General features: G+C 33.2%; 1 protein-coding gene across 1 annotated transcript in view; it reads right to left on the reverse strand.

Moving 5' to 3' along the window:
- Nucleotides 1–17325, reverse strand: part of LOC120772687 — a 55163-nt gene extending 37838 nt beyond the window's left edge. The window contains exon 1 of the mRNA XM_040101463.1: nt 16123–17325. The gene's annotated coding sequence lies outside the window, so the exon portion shown is untranslated. The remainder of the gene's footprint in view (nt 1–16122) is intronic.
- Nucleotides 17326–18757: the final 1432 nt, after the last annotated feature.

Here is an 18757-nt window from a genome sequence, read left to right on the forward strand (position 1 = left end):
TCATGTACAATTATGCTAGTTTTCCAAAAGTTGGCAACTCTTCTCAGAATTTTTTTCAACAAAAATTCATTTGAACCTTTTTAGTTTGATGTCATATTGTAATATTTATTTTTTTTAGCAAATTTGAAAACTTGCCAGCTGTTATAGACAATTTGTCTATAAATTATCTTGAACAACAATATTTTATGAGTAATATTTAAGTAAATCGTTGAGCTATGAGTTTAATTATGTCATAATTTTCAAACATATGGCAACTTTCCATAAAAATAAATTATCAGTTAGTCAGCGCGTTACATACATATATTAATTTGAGTAAATCAGTTACCACATAAAATTATTGAAATATATTTTTTGGCAGGTGGCAACACTCTTTACTTACATATTTGTTAATTGTAAATCTTCTCAAAATTTTAAAGTTTCGTACCCATATTTTATTAAATTGCTCAAAATGCTAATTTTTTAATGTAACAAACCACTTTTGAAAAAGGTGGCAGCCCTTTTAGATATACTTTCAATTCTAAGTCATGTAATTTTTTTTTCAATTTTATACCTATTCAAACTAAACTCATCCATCGTCGATGTCTTTTTAAAACATGATTTTTTACAGGTGGCAACCCTTAGAGATTAAAAAAAAAATAATAGATATTTTCTAAATATAAGCTATCTAAAAGTGTGAAGGTTTACACCAATATATTTTTTTAAGTACAATTTTTAAACAGGTGGCAACCTCTTCAGATATATTTTTAAATAAAAACCATCTTGAGCTTCTCATATACTATTAAATCGTTCATCATGTAAGTTTGTTTTAAATATAATTTTTATACAGCTAGCAACCTCTTTGTATGGCGTCTTACAAAACTGCTTTAATTTCATGCCCATTCGTTAGTATTTATTTTCTACATTTTCTAAAGAAGTGGGAAATTTCTCAGAACATATTGTCATAAGTTAATATTTAAAGTCTCTCAGAACTTTAACAACTACAATTTCATATACATATACATAAATATTCCGAACTTCAAATGCTTAAAGGAATTCAAAACATAAATTTTCCGATCAAAAAACTGTACATTTTGCATTGCTTTTAATATTCCCCAACATCTGTCTGATAACTTACAATGCCAAATTTCCAAACTTCTGATTTTCTACCTTTTGTATATAGTTGTATGTATATACTTATATAATATATATAAATCTATACCAAATATCCACTTTAAATAATTTCGTGTCTGCATCGCCTTCCCAAATGGAAGGCATATCAATCAAAGGAGCAAATGTCAAAGGATTTCACACTTTTTCAATGTACAGTTATTTTTCACATTCTTAGCCACAACATTCTGTCTTGTTTTTTTTTTCCTCCGCAAAATTTGATTAACCGAATTTTTAAGTGTATCTTGGGGTTTCATCTCATGGATTTCCAAACATTTCATAAACTTTGTTCTTGCGGTTTGATTTGCTTTCATATTTCATTTATATTATAATTTGATTAGGTGTGTGTTTGGATAGGATTGTCTGTCCGTTTGATGTTGTTGCACAAAATTTTACAAGTTTTCTCGTACGTACTTTCTTTCCATATATTCATATGGTCCGTAATGGTTGCTTGCACTTGCTCGCACTTGATAGTTTACACACACACACATGGTAATGTTTACTGTATGTCCTTATGTATGTGTGCGGGGTTATGCATGTATGTGTAGATCTCTCCTTGCCTTGCTTTGTGGTTTACAATTGTTGACTTTTTAAATTGAAATGGAAAGTTAGAAAAATGGAAAAAGGGTTCAAGCGTAGATGAGACCATGGAGCGCTGTTATGCTGCTACACACACACACACGTGTTGGTTTATCATTCTCTAAATAAATAGTAAAACCTCGACCACGCAGCTGGGCGTAGGAAATATGTTTTTTATTAGGATTTGATTTTCTGTCTAGATGTCTTCTTTCTTTAAAATATTTAACCTCAGTTAGTGGCTCATGTGGGCTTAAACTTTACTTTCTGTTGCTCGTATTATGTGGCAATCATGTTTTTAAGTTGCTACATAGAGGTTAATTTCAAACATTATTAGGAGGAGTATTGGTTAGAGACTTCTCATATTCTTAAAACTTTTTAAAATATGAAATGGAAAACAAAAGAATAACGTATTGCGGTGTTTGCCTTATAGGTTATATAGGTTAAAGAGCGGAAGTGATATTTAAGAGCTTCTCAAAAAAATTAATCCTTCGGGAATGTTAGCACATTATTGTTCGATTTTTCCAAAAGTCTGCAGTCGATGACGGATAGAGAAGTCGCAAAATATAGAAAATTGTGTCAAAGAAAATGGATAGATCAATGATTAATCAAGATTTATTCAAGAAGGTTTCCAGATGAAAGCCAAGCGTCAGTAAACTGGCCATCCTCTACCAATGTGCTTGAAAAAAAAAAGTTTAAACAGATACAAGCGGCGCTTTTAGCAGTAGGCGGTCACTGGCCATCAAAGTATTATTTTTATAAAAGAAAAATTGTTCGCTTGTATGAAACAAAAGAAAAAAATCTTCAATAAAACGTTCAAAGATGAAAAAATTTTATTCCAAAGGTTTAACATGTTTTTCAATGAAATTCCACCATATCGAAATGGTTGGTGACGTTATACCTCATCATTTCTATGAGAAGGAGTTAAAACTGCATGATATAAAAAGAATGTTTGAAAAGATGTTGGAACACAGTTGAAAAATTCTTGGATGGATCATTGGATTTTCCAGCTAAATTCTGTCCCAGCACATGAGGCAAAAATCACAGAAGACCGCCTTGAAAGCAATATTTCTGGTTTCAAATCTTTAGCTGATTGACTATCTAGAAATTCAGATTTGAATCTACAGTTTGTAGTCAGAATTGGATATTATGGCCTCAGAAATACTTCACAGTAGTTTGGTGAGTCTCAACAAATCTTTGTTTCGAGCAACGTTGTTAAAATAATTAGAAACAATGCATGCTGCTGTTGATAAGTGACCCAAATGTTTGGGAGCTTGCATAAAAGCAAAAGGTAGTTCGACTGAAATTTGGTACAGCGCTCATTTTATATAAGCATTGTTGAGTGAAATTAACTTTAATAAAAAATACATTTCAGTTTCTTTTATTATAATGACCTCAACTTGTAACAGAACTTATGACAGGATTGAGTATGCAAGACCTTTTTCGAAAACATTTAATGGAAATCAGTCTTTCAACTTAAAATTATTTTCAGAATATTTTGGGGACCGGTCAAAGTATTTAATAATAATAATAACATAAATACGCTAAGAGAATTTGAAAAACTTTAGTGATTTTTTTTTTGTAGTGGTGCAAAATATTCTAAAAGTATTGGATCAGATATTACTTATGATTTACACTAATGTGAAAATAGTGTTTATATAACAGGCTCGGTTTTAAAGCCGGAGGTATCACTTTCATTCGTTAAGTTTATGTTGGAACCTAATCACTTCGAAATGTCGATGCCTATTCAAGGAAAATCAGAAATCCAAAGGATTCAAAATCGATACGGGTATCAGACAAAACATGTGCCTGTGGCAACATAATATTTTTAAAAAGCTATTCCGGCCTTCTTCAGGGATGAAACTTAAATCAAAAAAGTTCAAAGCAGGTGATGTTGTCCTTCAAATAATGTTTAAAAAAAAGTTGACTTTTACTTAATACTTTGGTCATTTTTGGTCAGCCAAAATTCGAATCTTATAAGTGCAAAAAAAAGTTAGGTTATTATAGGAAGGACTATACAGAACACCCAGAAAACATTGACAATGAATATGTCTCAAGGTAGTTCGAAAAATTTTAGTTCAAAAAAAAACGAGATTAAAGTTGAACTGATCGAAATAAAAACTTGATAATAATAATAACTCAACGATTACCCTCACTTCCGCCTAACCGACGCTAGAAGCGCATCCGTATACGTGCGGAATAAGCTGTCATGAAAGGCAAGAGAATTTTTTAAGCATCGAGATCTATTAAAACTTGCTCAGCTACAAAAAAAAAATCAGCAATAAAGATTTAAAATACCTATAATCAATTATTACGATTTTATTAATTGAGAGAGAGGAATATAGTATTCTTACTTTCGAAAAGTGAGCCAGATAATTCATATGCGAAGGAATGGTTGTTTAGTACACATTTTTATCTTCAAGATTTCAACAGTAAAGATCAAAGCTGCTTCGAAAAGTGAACCGATATATTAAATTTAACTTCAGACAGGAGAAGAAAGACTGCAAACCATTTCATTTATGAGTTTTTTTAGGCCAAGAATATAATGTCCAGCATTTCTAACTTATCGGAATGGTCTTGGTAACTATGGTTCCACACAACAAAGCCATATTTCAATATGGGTCCAACCAAAGTTACAAAAAATGTTTTCGTAACATAGGGATCTTTAAATTCTTTACACCAATGTTTAACAAAATTGAGAACACCTTCCGTTTCAAGACCATGTTATCAATATGAAGGCTAAAATTAAGCTTAAGGTAACTACCAAATCAACAAAGTTATAAGCGCCAGTGTATGGTCTTTTATTACATAACGAGTAATCATTTCAACCACACCAAGCAACCAAATTGCTTAAGTATATTTGCAACAAACACATTTCTTCAGTTGAAGTATGTATGGTTTAAAAAACTTTACGTCGTCGGCATATAATAATATTAATAAAAATTCTATTACAGAAGAGATATGCGGAACACCTAAAAATACATTAACTGATTCCGAAAGATTCTGAAAGAGTATACTCAAATATCGCTCTATGTGTTCTATTATAAAGAAGTTTATGTACGAAAGTCGAGAGATTTACTTTATCGAAAGATTTGCTAAAGTCAGTGTGTATAAAGCCCTTATGCTTATGTACCCCAAAATCCAATGATACATGGTCTAAAACTTCAAATCAATTTGTTAGAGCAGATTTCTCTTGCAAGCTTCTGACTTGAAAATATTTCAAATATTTATTTAGACTTTGAATATGTTATTTTTTCTAAGGTACATCCTAGCGAAATATGAAACTAAAGATATATCTAAAAGAGATAGAGCCTCATACCACATAATAGATGGTACACCGTGTATAATATGAACTTCTTCAAAGCTCCCAGAGATTGGGTTATTAGAGCTTTCGTTGAAAATTTTTCTAAATAAAATTTTAGCTTTCGTTTTCGTTTTTTGTGTGTCAATTTTGACATGAGTTTTCATTCAAAATTTATTTATAGATTTTAATAATTTTTTCTTATTTTTATTGCTCTTCATACCATATATTACTTAATATTTTGAAATAATTTAATTGCACTTTCGCTGAGAAATTAAAACAAAAAACTTGTGTGAATAAAAAATATTAGATTTCGATTTGTTGAATCTCAAAACGAACTGAAGCGTGGCATATTATTATTTAATAACATTGGCCTAGAACTTATGAAAGCTCTCTAATGTAAAATACGCATTTCCCGGTATATATTTAATGGACTTGTTGGCAACCTTTTTGCAATATGTATTACTGCATTTATTTTGCAAAAAAATAAATAAATATCTCCTACATGTGATAGGCCACGCTTAGTGAAAGCAACAATATGTTTATAAATTAATAAAATAGTTACTCATTTGACACACATGTACATAATTTATTTTAGCACAATACACACTATTATATAATTAAATATTTAAATAAATATAATGGCGAAAAAACTGCAAAGCGCAGCATTATTTTTCGCTTAATGCACAGCGGAAGTGATTTTATTATGCTGATGAATTCGTTTATACGCAATTACCGTTACAATAAATAGCATACATTTGGGCGAAAAACAAATCAATGAATTAAATAAAATTGATCAATGCCGGGTGAATTTTTGCGGTTGCCAATGAAATAAATATGACACCTAGCGTTAGATGTAATTTATTAATTATGCTTAAATTCAATAAGTTTCAACTTAATTACAGTTTTTGTGGTCGCACACTTTTCAACGCAACAAAATACTTGCAAACAAATGCGGAAACGAAAATGTGACAAAATAACTAAAGTGTAATTAAAAAAAAATAAATATGTTTTGCGCTCGGAAAACTAATTAGAAGTGTTTTATTGACCTTTCGGTTTTTTATTTTAAGCAATTATTTTTTGTTTTTACTTTTTCATTTTATTATTAATATTTTTTGTTTCAAAAATTATATATATTTTATGTAAACAATTGCCTGGATTTTTAATTTCATATATATATTTATGTAAGCATATAACTGTAATCGTATTACCTCATGCGCAAATTATTTGTGCAAACTAATTTCAAATTCGGCGTCACTTGAAACGAGATTTTAAATATTTATCATATTTCGTTACCTCGGCATTCAAATTGCCATTACTGCAATTAGTGTGCTAATTACTTAATTTTTTAATTGCACATGCAACCCTGCATTTAGTTGAGTTTTTTGCGCCCTAACAGTTTATCGCTTTATTTATATGACACGCGCGTTCTTACAAATAATCAAATAATTACATAAAATATTTGTTATTTTCTATTCGATACTTTTTTATTTTTGTTAATGTTTGTTGTTTCTTTTTCCTTTGTTTTAATGTTAGTTTTGCTGTTAAAATTTTTTTGTTTTTTTGCTTTATGGGTTTTTATGGTTTTTGTTGCATTACTATGGCATTATTTTATGGCTGCTGCACAGTAAATGACTCGCAATGTAATTAACTGCTGTTGCGGAAGGAAAGAAGCAAAACAAATAGATTTAACTGCAATTGAAACCACAATAACGGTACGTGCAAGGGATGCATTGAATGCTTGATTTATTTTCCATTGCGTGGTGTTAATGAAAATTGCGCAAAAATTTTTGTTTTTGATTTTAATGCGAACTTTAATTACATAAGCGTATCACGTTTGTAGATAACAGTGTGATATAGTAAAAATTAATTTAATTCGAGTTTAGTCAACGCTAACAGTTAGTTAAATTTTAATTTTTTAACGCTTTAAAAATCGCTAACTTTGCTTGCACGGAACAAATGCAAAAGGTTCCTTACAAGAACTTGATTTTACTCGTTTTACAACATTAGTCCGATTGATCATCGGTTTTCAGGTCGTAAGCATAGATCCAAAACTCATCGTCAGTACTAATAGGAGTCATGATATCCTGATAGTCGGAAAGCATTGTTTACTGAGGTTTATGCGATCCCATTTTTCGAAAAAAATAGTGATTTTGAAACCAATCGTGCTTTCACTTCCAAATGATCTTTCAAAAAGGTTTTCTACATTCCAACAATGTCAGTAAGTTCTCTGACTGTTGGTTGTCGATTATCAATTCCCAATTCGTTCATTTTAATGACGTGTTGCTTATCAGTGGATGTTGATGGCAGTTCTGGACGCGGTTCATCGTCAACGCGTTCTCGACTCCCTTTGAATAATTTGTTTCGGCACCAGAAATTTGATTCCGCACACGAAATTTAATGAAACTTCTTTGCTAAATAATGAAATTATTTATTTGATGTGACATTTGGCAAATTTAAAATAAATGTATTTCTATTTTTACACCACAGTAGTATACACTTTATAGAAACTCTCACGTTTCTCTTGGGTTTTACATCCATATGTCAATCTACATTAATCCCAAAGTATAATTAATATTTGCATGTTAAAGTGCTGTATGTTTAAAAATGTCGTGTGAAAATCGTCATAAATTTAGAAAAAAATGAGGCGCAAATATGCAGTACATTTCTTTTATTTCTTCGGCACAGCACAGTGCTGTCAATGCTGTCTCTAAAATCATTTAACTATTTCTGACGCTACCGTAATGAACTAAAGTAGCTGTTGTCAAAAAATCCAGCAAACCACTGTTGCCGTTAAGAAGGAGGAAGCGAAAGAGAAGAACTCGACGTCAAATGAATGAAATGGGTTTCGGTCTCTTCGACCAAACAGCGCTACACTACTAAAGTGTTACCCCTTTGTCTTTAATAACTAAAAGTATTGAAATCAATCAAATAATTTGGATATTCTAATTATTATAATTAAATTGAAATCAGCGTTTACTTTTTTAAATATAAATATTAGTATTTATATGGGTCATCTCCTGAAACTCTATATTTCGTATAAAACTCTATTATTATATTACATTACAAAACAATTATATAAATGGTACACTCGTGGCCACGCAAAAGTTACCACTCAAAATTTTTAAGTATTGTGCGTATTTGACTACACTTTATAGCGGTACTTTTTGCGGTATAGAAATTTTTTACTTAGAAATAAATTAGTGACATGTTATTAATCAAAAATATTAAAAATTAAAAACAAAGCACATTCAGCTATAGATAAATCGATTGAAAGATAGTGAACTTTACAAAACTAGCTCGAAATGTAAGAGACTGACATGTGGTGAAAAAATAATATTTTTTATTTTCTTAATTTAATTTCATTTAAAATACGAGTACAACTGAAATTAATATTTTATTTTATTTTTTTTTTAATTGAAACACGAAATTTAGTTGGTGCAACACTTTAAAAACAATAAAATCGGCCGCTTTGTACAAGAAGAGAAAAGCTAATTTGCGTTTTACTCATTAAACGTAATAAATTAAAAACTATAATTATAATTAGATAATATAATTTACTTTACATATGCTTACTAAAAACAGAAAATAAAACAAAATTGAAAAAAATCCCGAAGGAACGAAAAGTCCGAAAAAAAATTAAGAAAGTATAGTGGTAAGGTTTGCGTGGCCACGAGTGTAGAAGAAGAAGATGGATATGTTACGTTGCTCAAGGAGATAAGGAACATTACCACAGCGGCTCTCTGAAAAATATTTCGGAAAGGTCGAGATAAACTCCGGTAAAAATAATAAATTAAAACACGATTAAATTGCGTGTTGAAGTTGATATGTTCATTTCTAGTTTTAACTGCAAATTTAGCGAAATTTTTACTATAAATAGTTTGAGAACGAAAATTACAATGTTCTTAAGGTAAAATAAAAGTAAACTTGCGCCTCAAAGTATGAAGAGCTTGAACCTGGAAATAGAAGACATTTAGCTACGATAACAACAGAGACACTTTTTCTCCATATTTGACCTTTAGTTTGAGAAATGCTCACGGAAGGATCTAAGAGATTGAAGACTTGAAAAAATGTTTTTCTATGTCATTTCATGGAGATGAATTATAATGAGCTTCCACTTCTACATGGGGTTCGAAAACAATATTAGCTGTCTTTGATTCGACAAATGTTGACGAGTAGTGAATCGAAAAAAACATAAGATCTAGAACAAAACCAGGTATCAATATAGCGATTATAGCACTTTAATGAAATAACCGCTTAATTTTTTGTATAAATTCAACTCGATGATACTGTTATTACTTTCCCATGTAATTTTGTTAGAATTTCAAGTGCTGTGAGCAGTGAAATGGCGAAACGAACACAACTATTGGACAGCTATAGTTTAGCGAAACTTGATTTTCAAAAACTCTGTTCAGATGCCAAAACACATTTTTGAACCTAACTGGCAACTATACTTTTAATTTTTATGAATTTTCCCATAAAATTGATAGCGCTAAAAACTTTATGAGACTGACGAGAAATCAGCCATATAGGAGCAAGCAATAAGTGTCTCAAATAGTAACTTTTCCACTCCTCCTTTTGCGCTTTCAACTATTGAAATTAACTTTAACGACTTCCAAGCAATAATACTCTCTACAATAACAACAGCACCAACACCCACTAAATCAACAACGCCAGCGAAAAGTCAGCATACATTAATAAATAAACGAGTCGATATAGAATTTAATTAAAAACTTGAAACCTACAACAAGGAACACAACCGCAACGAGACCAACACGACCGAAAGCGCCAACAACACTGCGTTGACTTGGCGAAACTCCTTTCAGGGAGGAGTGGCTTGAAATAAATAAATGGAAAGATGTCGGTCTCGCCCAAATATGTTGTCTACTTCGACGCTGGTTTCGCTACTGTTTTTGCTGTTGTTTGTGGTACGAGTATTTCGATTGCTTGCCTGCGCCACAGTCGATGCTTGTGAGTTCAAGTGTTCTGCATGAGCGAAGACTTGGATATGTGTGCCAGCGAGTAGACGTGGTTTAACGTTACCAAAATACAGTTATATGTCATGATGACTACATGTAAAAAACGGTACATATGTATGTACAAAATAATAAGAGACATTAAAACCGCCTCAGCAATGCCATGGCAAAGCTCGAAATAAAATCGCTAACCTTGAAGAAATTGCAGTATTTCGAATAAGGCAACAACATTCGCACAACAACTTGCATAAGTAAGCGTACAAAACATTACAGTTTGGTGAACACAAACGGCAAAATGGAGCATGGTCTTTAAAATTCAAAAATATTCGCTCGCCAACAGAAAACTAATTACAAATTCAAATGAGTCATTCTTCCAGCGCCGTGACTTTCAACACGCCGTCCAAGTCCAGCCGGCAGGTTGAGTATTTACAAACACACTTTCACTCATACACTCGCACTCTGCTGTGTAATTTTTATGTAGATTTTCATGTACTTATGCCTACAAGCACTAGCAACGGGCTGTCATTAACGTACCCTTTCGGGAGATGGACAAATGACTTTTCTAATGATTTCTGTAGCTCAGACATGCTTACATACACTCACTTGCTGCGGCGTGCAATTGTTTGCACTAAACGGCTCTATTTGAGTGTCTTTTGTTTCAAGTTTGAATATTTGCGCTAAGTAAGGACGCTTACAAGTGCCGACGAAATATTAGAAAGGCTTTTCTTGTAACAAATATTATGCCTGGGAAATTGTTATGAGAAAGTAGCTTTCAGTTATAAGCTGGTGTTTGTCTTGCGCAGGTATTTCTTTTGGAATAAATACCTAACGTTAATAATTATTTTCAGCAAAGTTTAAATAAATGAAATATTAATTAATCCTGTAGAAGTAGGCCTTTGAACTACCTTTTATCTCAATATACAAACTGCTTTCAAGTTTTTCAAAACAGTTGACGAAGTGTCTATGTTGCCGCCAAGTGATATTTGCAAGCTTTACGTAAAAAACGAACGGAGGTGAAAAAAAACGATATAGCAATAACACTGTATAATAAAATCGATACAACATTTTGAAAAAATTACGCAGTATTTTTGGAAAAATTGTATATTTTTTTCGAAGATTTGACCTTGATCGCTAAGAGCAACCGTCAAGCCTAAGAGAAGTATATTATACACCATTGAAATACAAAGAAAACATGATGATATGCATTAGAGTGGATCAATTTACAGGGAGCCAAAAAATCGCGTGTGCAGAAAATGTTCTACGTATCATTCTGAACAACTTTACACAATAGACTATGGATCTATACAGCCGGTGTTGGGCCAGCGATTTTTAACACGAAGTTTAAAAAGTCAGAATACCCGGTTGTATGAGAGGTATGTGATAGCACGTCGAATGCGAATGCGCTAATGCTTTTCTTGCGGCACAGAAGTCGGGAGCTAACGAGCGCACTCCGCAACGATGGATGTGCCATACGTTTTAAGAGCGGCAGGGAGGCAAAAAATTCAATATCTTTGGAATGGTATGAATGAACAAACATTTTTTTGCAGATTATTAAAAGTGAATATTTTTTGCGTTGCATGACATACTTCTCGATTTTTTTAGCGTGAAGAGCATTTTAAAAATTACAATTGTTTAGCAAAAAATTATGTAAAATATTATTATTAAAATAAATGGATCGTGAAAAATATCTATAATATAGCACTACCATTTTTCCTTGACTTCACAAAATTTCATCGATTTATCTCCAGTGACTTATGAGTAAAAAATTTTACAATTTTATCATGCTCCAAATATCAACCTTCAATAACTTTAACAAAAAAAAATAATTTTGACGAAATATTTATTTCACTGCGTATGCGTCTGGTCCCCTTCCTAATGAACTGCTAATTTTCAAAATCGCAGATTTTTCGAAATTTTCTTGGATCACTTGACGTGGTCTGATCCAGCTGCTAAAAATAGAAAAATGGTTGCCAAAGAGCTCTTGTCTTAAAATATCGAGGCGTTTTCTAAGTTAGCAACAGTTTGAATGTCAAAAAGCATTTAGTAAAGTTCGTGAAAACTTGCCTAATGCGAATGATCGCCTTTGTTGATACCAATAACATCGAAAAAGTTAATGAAGCAGTACTTGAAAAACGTCATGTTGGCATCAGAGAGTTACTAGCGAATATCAGCATCTCTGTTAATAAAATATAAAAATAAAATACATTTTGGAGACTGTCCAACAATTTAACGAATGGCGCTTCATAAATGAGCTGAAATAAGAAAAAAAAACTTAACTGAATGGATGGATTAAGCCTTGACATGCTTGTATTGGCTCAGAAGCCAAACAAGAGATATTAAGTTTTTTTTTTATTTCAAATTTTGTTTTTTTTTTTTAATTCTTTTAATTAAAAAAAAATATATATTTTTTTATCTGCTTAGAGTATAATATCTTCGAAAGAAATTCCACAAATATTTATTTTTTTTTTCAATTTATTTTTAGTGTAATAACTTAAAAATGAATCCGAAAAAAAGTTCGCCGGCGCTCCGGAAAGTTCGTGTAAAGCTTCACAAGTATTTGGTTTAAAACTGTGTTTTTTGAAGCGGTGATCACTGCAGCTCGATAACCGTGTGGTGGATTTCACTGAAATTTATATGCCTGCTAGAAGATTTTTTTTTTATGTAGACTTCTTATAAGCACTTAACTATTGGTTTTCTCCCCAAAATTCTGGAAAAAATTTTCCTGAGATTGCCATTTAGTTAAATTAAAACAAGCTTTGATCAGGTACGAGATTTTCCATTATGAAACTATATTTTTTCGATTGAACAATTGTCTGAATCGCCAAGGATTAGTGATGGCACCGCAAGGAGCTATAGTTGGAACTTGATCAACACAAATAGCTGCACTTTTAAAATTATAATTTTTGTTTTCGTCAAATTTCTGTCAAGTCAAGTTGAAGCGTCTTTAATCATGCAATGGTTTCACATTTATAAAATGAAAAATTTGCTTGCAAAAAATGCTGAACACTGTAATTTTTAAATGTTTTTTTTTTAACACATTTTTTTTAATAATCCGGTTCAAATTTGATCAGTTAAATTTCAATTACTAAAGAAGAAAGAATAAAATTGTAAACAGTAGCAATCGATCAACAGATGATCTGCTCTTCTAATTTATCAAAATCAATGACATTTATACCCTGAAGAACCTATGAAACAAGTCTCCTTGTATGATGGATAACTATAGTGTGGCAGTTAACGCTTTCCGCTTGCGAGTTTGTTTATTAGCTGCCTTTCAATGCATGTGCCACCAAATTATCACACAATAAATATTTGATTAGTATTTTATATTGTAGGAAAAACAAATAATTTTGACCTTGAATTGAATTGAATTACTCAGCAATGCAACGCTTTCTAAAGCACACTCGACGCGGTTGAGCGATGAGCATGAGTGTCGGGCAAAAACAATAGCAATATAAATGTTTATTATGTTATACATAATAAATAAGCGCATATTTATAGATGAATAAACACATAACCACTCATAAAATAATTATATACATATGTACACATATGCATATATACACACAAGCGTTTTAAATAACTATGCCTAACCTGCTTAACTGTAATTACGTGGTTATGCGGTAAGCTCGAGTGGAATGTCTCTAAACAATATTAATGACAACCAATATGTACTTGTTTAACTATAAGAACGCATCAGTTATCGATAAATATGTGTGTATATGTGTTCAAGTACGTTGCCACCAATGAATTCAATTACGGAACAGATACTATCGGCCCACACGTGCTCTCGTTATATCAATACAATTCAATTCATTTAGCTCAATACATTTGTTGCTTATAATAAGCACACATACAAGTATCTGTGTATGCGTGACTTTATTTGAATGTGTTGTGTGTGGTCACACATGCTCATTTGTAAACAACAGCGCTAATGCCGCTGATGGGCTGGCGTACATTTCACTTTCCTTTCTGCACGGTGTGATACATTCAGCACACACGACGAAAGTATCAATCAATCTTAATTTAATCCAATTACAACAAATAATAACATTAGTATTGCACCAGCAACAATGGCGAAGCGGAAACAAAGTCGCACCAAAACAAAGCAAAGAAGGCATATCGAAGGTTCAATGTGCTGTTGAAGAAGAAGCAGAAATAAATAAAAAAAGTAAATTGAAGGAAAAAAAAAATAGGAAAACACTCAATCCAAAAATAAAAACTGTTACGAAATTTACTTAACCATTTTAATGTGGCAGCGGCACTTGTGGCATCAACATGACGGCATTTCAGCAATGTGAGCGACAACAAGCTTGTACGCTAGACAAATATGAGAAATATATGTATACAAATAGCAAAAACAACAAACATGTTAACAAAAAATGCAAGAAAAAATTTAAGACAACAAAAACAACCATTAACAAGGCCAAGTGAAGAGCCAGCGATTTCGACAATCGTCATTGATGCTTGGATAGTCAGCGTAAATGGCATCATATGCCACTAATCTGACCGCAAAAACAAAACAACAACAAGCTTAACACATACACTCGCAGCGAAGTTGACCGAAATCCCATCAATTGATTATCAATCAAGTGGGAAAAGTGCTGCCAATACTGTCGCTGCTGTTGTTTTTGTTTTTGTTAATCTTATTGTTGTTGTTGTTAGTGATACAACCGCCATTAGCCTTTGGTTGGCAGCGGCAGTGACGCGCTATACCTTACTTCAAGTGGCGTTGTCCCAGCCACACACACACACATTCACGCCACTTTTCTCATAGCATACATTTGGGCGCACACATCCTACGAAAGCCCGCATTCTGCGAGGGATAAGTGAATGAGTGAGCGAATGGCAAGCAAAGAAAAGCATCCTAATGGAATTTAAGCTGTCAATTTCTGGCGAAATGGTTGACAACATTAAACCAGCACAAAATGGAATGCCCACGAAATGCACGACAAAAACCAAACAAAAAAACGAAACGAAAGCGAAGAAAAATTTAAGTGAAAACAAGCATTGGGCGTCACTAAAATAAATTGAAATGGCATAAACAAAGATGGGGACTAGCGGCGAGGCATATAATATTAAAGACAGTTAAACTGCTGGCTTCCGAATTGTGGATGGAGCCAGCCAAGTATGGGTCAGCTGCTAGAAAGGCAGCGAACTATGGGCGAAGGCAGGCGTGCCGAATGTGAAGATTTGATAATGTCGATTTTCGCTGAAGTTGGTGGCCGAGAAGAGATTTTTTTTTGGGGAGAAAGACGCATGAATAGAGAAGTTAAGAAATAGAAGCATTAGAAACGCCGTTTTCAGCTGAAGACGTAATTCTTTTTTTGCGGTTAACCATCACTGTTTAAATAATATATTTTCAATACTCTTAAAAATATAGAAAAACGTTTTAGAAACACTCAGCTTACAAATTTGTTGTTGTTGTTTTATAAAAATAGAGATCATTCTTGTGAGCTTAAGAATCTGGATTTTGTGGACAGTACTCTGCATTCCAAGTCAATGCTATCTCTTAACTCTGAAGCTCGCTTTAAAAGGTTTATATATGATATGTGATTTATAATTTCGAAGATTTCATAAATGCCTAGAAATGAAAAATGTAACTAAAAATTCTTATAAGCAATAAAAAAGTCAATTTCGTTTTTTTTATGATACGTTGTGTCACATCTTTCTTAGGTGACGATATAAATATTCAATATCGGCAAGATGGATTTAGAATCTCCCGAGAACTTAAATTAAAAGCGACAAGATTTAAAAAAATTTCAGAATATGAGTTTTCAATAATACAAAATTTCTTAAAACGCAAAAAAAAAAAATACCTAGTTTGGCCAACTTTAGATAAAAAATTTATTTAGAATGTCTTAAAAAGTACAAACAAATCTTTAGTTGGACCAACACCCTTCAAATTTAATGATGTCTTAGAACAAAAGTAGGCCATCCCAAACCAAAGCGAACATTTCCAAATGAACGACAAACTTTTCCCGACAACTACTTGCTACACTTAATTAAAGCATATTTATTGAAAGAAATAAATGAGTTTTTCTTTGCACTCCTAAAGGTATGCTATATTTTATATTATCCAGCCATTATGGCTTGCTGTCCTTACACAACTTCTTATTTACTTACTTTTATAGCAGCGGCCAAAAATGCAGAAACTTTTCACTGTTGTTTCACTTCCAGCTTCTTGCCCCAAAATTTTACTACACACCGTGGCATATACTTTTGGGCGCAAAAGCACAATACAGCGGAGGTGCTAGCCTGTTTATTTGTAGCGCACACACAATGTTACGGTTTTAGAGTGCAGAGTGAGGTTTCTTATAAATGAGCGAGGTGCACGACACTCCCGGGTGTACTAGACGGGAAAGAAAGTACACAATGCTATGTTGCTGGCTGTGAGATGAAGTGTGCCTTCCTTTTTGCAAATGTAAATTAGCCTGATTTGATTCCTGACTCATCAATTATTCACTTAAAGTGCAATCCACTTTGTTATTATAGACACACTTTCACAAATGAGATTCGATTTTCAATTTGAGTTTGCCACACGCACATGCCATTGGTGGCAGTTATTAGGCATCTGTTGCAACAAATTTATTGATTGTTTGCTTCTATACGCTTTGCAATTATTTCAACTGCTGTCTTACTGATCTTCTGCTACACTCTGCTTAATCCCGCTTGAGCTGCGACGTTTAAGCTCGAGGGCGTTTTCGCGCTTACATACAGACAAATGAAATGAGTAAGTACAAATGATGGAAATAAGCCAAAAGCTTCACTAAGCGAGAAGTAGTTATATTAATTGTCAAATAAAAGCCGTTAAACGTTAGGTTTGCTTGTTAATGAAGCTAAACACTCCCGCGCCTGAATGTATGCTAGTTATAAATAGGCGCGTAATTTCGAAAATCAAATGCAAGTTTGATTACTGCGTGAATTGTTTGCTACAAGCCCGCTCTTTGATTGCAACAAAAATGCTTGCCACAAAAATATCAGGAAGTTTTATTTGTTAACACTCACACGTCTATGCGCCCAAAAGCATGCATCAATTATTCTATATGTGCTCAAAATAGAGCACTACAATTATCCAACACGTGTTTATGATCGCACAACAATACTTTTAGCACAAACTGTTCGTTTTATTTATTTTTTATATTTTTATTAAAATAAGTTTCACTTCGGTAGAGCACTTCGGTTATTTATAAAAATTATCAATTAAAATTTTCTTTGTTATATATCAATATTTTTCACAACAAACTCTCCTACAACAACTTGCTGCTGCTGCTTCAAATTAAAATCTGTCTATATACCGTTACAGCGTTAACGCGCTCAACATGTCAACATTGCCGAATAGTTCACTTCAAACTAAACGTTTTTGCTTTTACTCCTTCAAACCAACTGAAATTCCAACTAGACGAGCAGACTTCGTCAAATCCGCCGTATACACACTTCGTGTATGCACTCGCTTCTTTAGCATAGCGGTATATGCCTCGTTACCAACGTTGCCCATGTCGTTATTATTATAAGGCGGTTCGTTTACCGGGCTATCGCTGAGGTTCGTTGTTGTACTCGTGAATTCGCCGAAATGCACTGTGCTGGCGCTCTTTGCTGTGAAGCCAGTTGTCTGAGCGCTTTCATATTGTGAAAGGGGTCGTTCGCACCAGTAGTAAACCAGTAATTTGCTAAGTAGAACGCGCTCAATAGACAATGTTACGAATTGTTGCTCTCCGAATGCGGCGAATTCGTTCAGTATTTTTAGAGAAGTGTTTCAAGTAAGAGAATAACGGTTCGGGCAGTTAAGAGTTGCTTGAGTTGTTCAAATGTGTGGGTGACTTGAAGTACGAAAGCAGGTCTATGTGCTATATAGAACATTTACTAATTAAAGGATGAATTGGAAAGTGTAAACAAGTGGTATTTAAGGTCATATTTAAAAGTGTTTTTGAGGTTAAGTTAGATTAGGTTCGATGACAGATCTAAGGATCGCACTTCAACTACTATATACAGTCCTTTGTGAAGCCCTCGAGAATAGAACTCATGTATACGATTTCATAGCTCGGTAAAGCGCTTTTTGGTCAGTACAAATTTGCTTAAGCTTTTAATCTGTATTGCCACCAGCTCGAAGGAACATCCGAAAGTCGAAGCCTTAATCTTACGAACACGAGAGAACCAAAAAGAAAATGTTTCCACATCACTTTCTTCCATACAGCTTCTGCAGCTGGCATTCATATGCCAACGACGTGCTAGAACCCAAACAGCTACGGAGAGACTAGCCCCTTTGTAGGGCAAATAGTTTACTGGTTATCTTATGGCCGATCTAAGGACAAAAGGTTTCTGTAACCGATGACAGGCCAGCTTTGGTCAAGCTCTTGCGAAACTTAGCTATTCAGTAGTAGCACACACGAGGAGAGTGAAGACCGGTCCACTCTCATTCGACTCATAGCGAAGCAAGGTAGCCTTCAGTTAACGGCGCTTCCGCTGTAGCTTAGCGCACACTAGTCTTATCACAAATTGACCCGATATCATAAATAATAAGTTTTTTATCGCCGTCCAGCTATCAGAGTGGAGCAGTAAGTCTATCGTTGCCTGCAATGGCATCAAAAAAACATTACAATAGTCATAATGTCCGAAACGGAAGTTGAAAGATAATTCCTGAAGTCAAAGCGTATCAGGATTTAGGTATGGTACATGTTCAGTTAGAAACGCAGATTCACTGAATCCGTGAACACATTTTACGGTCATATACCTAATGCCGATATCTGTAGGCCGATGAATT

Source organism: Bactrocera tryoni, chromosome 1 (assembly GCF_016617805.1).
Source record: "Bactrocera tryoni isolate S06 chromosome 1, CSIRO_BtryS06_freeze2, whole genome shotgun sequence".
NCBI lineage: Eukaryota > Metazoa > Arthropoda > Insecta > Diptera > Tephritidae > Bactrocera > Bactrocera tryoni.